We start from the raw sequence: 6,802 nt of genomic DNA on the forward strand, positions 1-6,802 counted from the left end.
GACTTTCAGCACAATATATTTTTTCATATATTTTAAGTTAATTTGTATTTGTATGTCATCAAAGTCTCCAAGTCTACCTGTTTTACTTTCCCTCCCTTTTCAGCTGCTCAGACCATTATTTTGATGCAAGACATAAGAAATCTGCAGGGTGGGTCAGACCTTCACTTCCCTTTTGTTGTTGTTTTCATCTTTACCTTGGTTTTTAGAGAGATATATCCCATCTCAGCAAAAGGAATCAGTGATAATATCCCAGGAGACTCCTCGTAAATGGGGTTCTCTGTTTTGTATTATTGTTTTCTCTCCCATCCTTCTGTCCACTTCCTAAGATCTCCTCTCCCTTCCCTCTCCCTGCCCCTGCCCCAGTCCCTGACCCCACGCTGTCTTCAAATTCTTAATTGTTAGTGTGAAAACAACTGTTCTTTGTTTTTCCTTATACAATGTTGTCATGAAATATATATCTACAATAATGACTAACTGCTAAGCATAGTGTCCTCCAGTTTTGTCCATGTCTTGTGGTGTTTCAGAGAGGCTTCCTGGTTTTTTATTGATCCATAAGATTCCAACTTAAAAATGCACTGGACTTAGTTTAGCCATTCCTCTATAATTGGAATTTTTGGTTCTTTCCATGTTTTTGCTATTGTAGATGCACCGTATGGAATATAATTGGTGATAAAGGACCTATGAGTATTGGACTTTTAAAAAATTAGGCACTTGTATACATCAAAAAATTTCACCATGGAGAGTAAAGTTAGTCCTTGGTTTTGGATATATGTCCTTTATCATGTTGTGGGAATATCTTTGCTCCTGTTGGGGAATTTCTTTTCTGTACCTGTTATGTCAAACGTTTAATCGGGCACGAGCATTGCATTTCGTCAAATGCTTTTTCTATCAAATGCCTTTCTATCAAATGATATGATCATGTGGTTCTTTCCCTTTTATTTATTTATGTGCTAGATTACATTAATAATTTTCTAGAGGTTGAATCATCATGAATGCCTACTATGAATTCTACTTGATCGTGATGCCTTATTATTATTTATCATATACTGTTGAATGCTGTTAGACAAGATTTTGTTGAAGATTTTTTACACCTACGTTCATGAAGGATGTTGATCTATTATTTTATTTTTAGTAATGCCTTTCCTTGGTTTCATTATGCATGCTTCATAAAATGATTTTAGTTATCTTCCACTTTTTCTAGACTTTGAACAGGTTTGAGTAGAAATGACGCTAGCTTTTCTCTGAATGTTTGGTAGAATTCACTCAAAGTAATTTGGGTTTGGATTTTTCTTGTTGGGAATTTTGCAATGATTTGATCATTTGTTTGTTTTGTTATTTTTTTCCTTTCCTATTGTCATGGGTCTCTTCATTTTTCCTATTGTAGAAAGTGCTATTATAGGTGGGAAGTATTAAAAAAATACCGGTCTATTCCTTCTAGGTTTTCATATGTTGTACAGTTCTTCCTAAAATTCTGTTTAATAATATTATTTTTCTTTATGTTGGTCTGTTGTGACATCACTCATTTCATGTCTTATTTGTTTCATTTGTGTCTTCTCTTTTTTGTTCAAATTCCCAGTGTTTTTTTTAATTTTATTAATCCTTACTGTTGTTCTTCTACTTTGTGCTTCATTTATTACTGCTATTTTATATGTGTGTGTGTGTGTGTGTGTGTGTGTGTGTGTGTGTGTATGACTATAGGCTTATTTTATTGCTCTTTTTCTAATTGGGGACTTAAAGTGTTTGTTTTGGTTTTTCCTCTCTTGTGATATGTGGCTTTTGGTTTTTCCTCTCTTGTGATATGTGGCTTTATTGTTATAAGTTGTCCTGTAAGCAAAACTTTTGCTGGGTCTCAAAGGGCATGCTGTGTTTTTATTTTCATTTTATTCACGTTTTTAAACAGAATACTTTTTAATTTCCACATACTTGGTTTCTTTTCCTTTGATTTTCCTACTGTTGATTTAAAATGTTGTACTGTGATCTGAGAAGGTGCTTTGTAATATGACAATGCTTTTCAATGGAATGAGGTTTGCTTTCTGATCTATTCTGAAGAATGTCTGTGTGTGCTGCAAAAGAATGTGTGTTGTTCTGTGGTTGGGTGGGATGTTTGGTATCTGTATATACTTGTGAGGTCCTTGGTTAATTGTGTTACCTAGTTCTACTGTGTCTTCTTCAGTTTCTTTCTAGTTGTTCTAGCCTTGATCTAAAGTTGACTTGTATTCCTTTTTCCTGTTTCTCTTTGTTCTCCCAACATGCACTGAAAACATTCCAAAACAACTTCACACGGACCACCACACACACACACACACACACACCACTTTTAATCAATGCCTAATCTTTTGAATATTGCATGTTAGGCTGTTAATTGTAAGGTCATCTGTTGGACCCCACTAGGTGCTCCATAGGAGGAAGATGAGACTGTGTATAAAGATTTATAGCCTCAGAAACCCTGTAGAGAGTTGCTGTGAGTCAGAATCAACTGGATGGTAGTGAGGACATCAGTTTAGTAAGGAACCCTTAGTTGGCTCAGTGAACTAAATATTAGACTGCTAATTACAATATTGAATATTGACGTCCACCTTGAGAGAAGGTTAGTGTTGTCTACTCCTATAAAAAGGTACAGTCTCAGAAATCCTATATAGCATATCTATTTGATCCTATAGGGTCACTGTGAGTCAGAATTCACTTAATGGCAATGGGTTTGGGTAAACAATTTAATATCCATTTCAAGTCAACTTTTCCTCATAGAATCTTCTGCTACATCAAATGGAAATGTAAAACCCCAATAATATATAAAATTTCATATTTCTGGGACTGCCCAGGAAATAAATGACGATGGAAACAGGATAGATAGTTCAGTGACCAAAATTGCAAGTTCCAGTGTTGGACTGCCTGGCCTTCAATTACCACATGTGAGACATCAGACAAGGGCTGAGCAACGCCATCTGTAAAATGACAGATCAGTCATTTTACAATGAAAATGTTCAGTTTTTCTAAGGATCTAAGCACAGAATCTGTATGAAATGGTTTGTACACACAGTAAATATTCGCATGAGAGACACCAGTACTAATTGTAGTTTGGAAAAGCATCTTGTCACACAGTATACTGTAATATGTTGTTTTAGTTGACATTGATAGCTACATTAAGAAATTACATATTTTCAAATATGAGTCCATTAATTATTTAGAGAACTCCGTTGCAACCCACCCCATTAGTATTTAGTCATAGCTTGAATTAAATGTGTCACATGGGTCACATTGAGTTTTTCTCTGGTAGATGTAGATATTTGAGATTATCTGAGATATAGAATTTAGGTACCTTCTTTTCAACCACTTACAAAGGTTTTTAGCACTGCTATTGAAGAAAGTGCTTGCATAGTTGTGGGCATTGCTGGGGTACACCTTCGAAAAGAGGTGCATTAGTTCTTTATTTAGGTGTGAAATGGGTCTAGACATTCCACACCAAGTCAACAATGCCACCATCTACACAACCAACACAAATCTCTAGTTTATCTGCTCCAAATTTTCCTGGCAACTTTCATCTCGAATTACCTCATTTAGCTTCTGGTAATGGCCCGAACAAAATATATGATAATTGCAGCAACAATTTATTCCTCTAAAGTCTCCAAGCTTGATTCCAACATTAAACCAAAGATGCATAAAACCACAAAATTGGAACATGCTATGCTAAACCTCATATTACGCCTTCAACTTTTGCATAAACTGTCTCTGATTTTTGTAAGATTATTAAGAACATTGTTCATTGTGTCTTTTATGAAAACATTCATAGGACAAATTCCTCTCTTCTTTTAGGGCCAGATTAAAAATATAAACATACATGGCAAAAACCTACACCTCCCATTACTGAATAGTAAAAGTTGAATACACCACAGTTGCTGAGAAACTTCCTTATTTCTTCCAAGTCCTTGCTTAATGCCTGCTTTGAAATGAGGTTATTCTGACCACTTAATTTAAAAGTAAAATTTCATCCACACACCCTCTCCTATCTGCATTTCCTTTTCTCTTTTCTCCACTTCTGTTTTAAAAAAACAACATACAATTTCACACTTTCTACTGTTTTATCTAGCATATTACTTCCTTATTAAACTTATAGTGTATCGTCTGTCTTCCAGCACATAATAGGGATTCATTAAATATTTGTTGAATGAATATCTATATTGATGGGTATGCTTAGAGCCAACAGAATCTACTTTTGCTAATTTAAAGGAAATTATTTTAGCTTTTTTTTTAACCTTCGGTAGAACAGAAATAACACTAACAGAATGTAGGCTGACATTTTGACAACTTCCAGAACCACATGGTAAACCTTTCCAACTAAAGGAAAAGTCATTGCTCATGCCCCCACAATCAGAAAGCTGCCAGATAAACATGCTATGATCATTGCAGTACATGATTGTTTCATTTAATTCCTCACAACCTTAGGAAGAACCCAAGAAGCATCACATAGCTTCATGACCACTCTGTCCAGAATATCCCTTCTCTTCACTCAAGACTCTCACTATGGAAGTCTCTGATTGCTGGGTCACAAGCATAGCCATAGCTGAGCAGCAATGAGATAAACACATCACATTTATCTTTTCTGTCTTCTTGGTATAGGAAGACAAACTACAAGGAAGTGTGAGTGCATGCATGTGTGCTAAGCCAAGTGTGTTGTATTAGTCTGGGTACTTTAGAGAAACAAATCCACAGCAACTCATGTATAAGAGAGAGTTTTATATAAAGTTTAAGTGTGCATCAACCCAGTGCTGCCCAAGCCCACAAGTCCAACATTAACCCATATGTACAACACCAATCCACAAAGTTCTCCTCCATCTCACAAAACAGACACAATGTTGCCGACTGCAGGAAGAAAGCCGAGTCAGTGAATGTGTAAGCATCTCAGTGCTGGCAGGGGTCTCCACACCGGTGCTCCAGCACCCAGGCTGCATCAGGGTAGGTCCATGTGGCTTCTCCTCAGGGACATCCTGCAGGAAGTGATCCCCACCTGCTAAAGCAGGGAACTGGCCAAGGCAGCTGCACCCTGGCCCGACAATCAGAAAGCAAGAGACCGGAGAACTAGAAAGGCAAGGCTCACCGAGCTATTTATCCCTCCACCCTTCAATTAATCCCACATGTGTTTATCAGCCAGGCTGGCACAGTAAACTAACTAACTCATGCGTGGTTACTGGAGAAGCACAACCCATCCTTTTGGCTATGCAACATCAATATATGCCCTGCTCCCACACTTAAACTTCCAAATGATAATGGCAACATGTCTACCTCTAGCATCTTGCAGCTTTCCTCACAGCCATGAGAATGTATTGGCCTTGCCGAGTAGAAGATCCTAAATGTCATAAGTGGCCACCTGGATGGACCTAAAGATTAGTTTTCTTTGCTCTTAAACCTGTGGATCGTTCCCTTGAGTGAAACTCCAAGAAGATATATCTCAAGGTTTGACGTTTGTTCTTACTTCTGAATACCTGCTTTGTGTCTTCTAAAATCTTCAGGATATGGTTGAATGCAAATATCTTAAAATCACATAAGAAATAAATGTTCTTGAAAACAAACTGCAGATCTGCCAGACTAACTGCCATAGCACGGTGGATTTGGAAAATTTAAGGACAGCTTGTTCCTCTTGTCTTCCTACTTCTCCATAATTCTATCAGCTCACCCCATGGAAATATCTATTCTGCAGGGTTTGATAATTTGTTGCTAAAACCAGTGATAACTCCCAAAACTTACTTAATATTATGCAATTTAAAAGGGAAGTAATCAGCCACAGCTTGGGACCAGGACCATATTGGGAGTCACAAGAAGCACTGGTGACAATCAGAAAGCATGTAAGATAGACTAGAAGGCTTCTTACAGTAGAGAGCACATTCCCCCTTCAATGGAGGACAGCTCCCAATCAGGAGGGCTCTCCTAGTTCTTTCTTCTGTTTGGTCTCTGCCGTCTACCTCTAAGTCACTCACTGACTTTGCCAATGGACTTCTTCTAGGCTTCTTACTTTCTTTAGTTCGTGAATGATATTTCAGCTCTTTTAGGAAGTTTCCTTGATAGGACCCTTGGGTCCAAACCATTCCATTCCAGGATTTCCATGGTCTTGAAGCTCTTTCCTACTTCCAAAAACCCTAGTGGGGTCCACTCCTTATATTAGCAAACTCCTTGTCAATTTGAATGTATGTCCCTCACCGCAAGACCATAAACTGACCAATCTGCTCAGTGAACCTCAAGTCACTCAGTTGTATTGGGTATGTTACAAACCATCTTTCCAACTGATCGATCTCTAAAAGATGAGTAAAATAGACCATGAGTAAAATAGACCAATGAGTAAAATGGTGCAGACTAATGCCCTACCAGCCATTTAGCGGAATTACAGATCCACAGGCAGAAAGGTCATATTTAAGGGAAGCCTATCCACTGCAGTAAATCTGAACACCAAACAATAAACAAAGATGGTTGGGAACAAAAGCATTCACTCTCCATTTTACCTTTCTAGAGTCAAATATCTCATCTCTGCCTATTTTCCATCTGCTTTCTCTCCTCCCTACATCTTGACTCTTTGGGTTTATTCATTAGCATATGGCCCAAATATGGGCATTAGCACTCATATCTCCATATAAAACCCACATAGTTATTGTTGCCTTTAAGTTGGTTGCAACTCACAGTGATGTTATTTATGTATACTAAAATAAAAGGGACCAGGCTTTAAACACCAAAGGTGGGGAGGGGGAATCATATCCTTGTCAATGAGGGTGGCGCGTGATGGAGACCCAATGCCCATCTCTAGACAACTGGACATACC

Source organism: Echinops telfairi, unplaced genomic scaffold (assembly GCF_000313985.2).
Source record: "Echinops telfairi isolate 266 unplaced genomic scaffold, ASM31398v2 ScPeMD7_11;HRSCAF=52, whole genome shotgun sequence".
Lineage (NCBI taxonomy): Eukaryota > Metazoa > Chordata > Mammalia > Afrosoricida > Tenrecidae > Echinops > Echinops telfairi.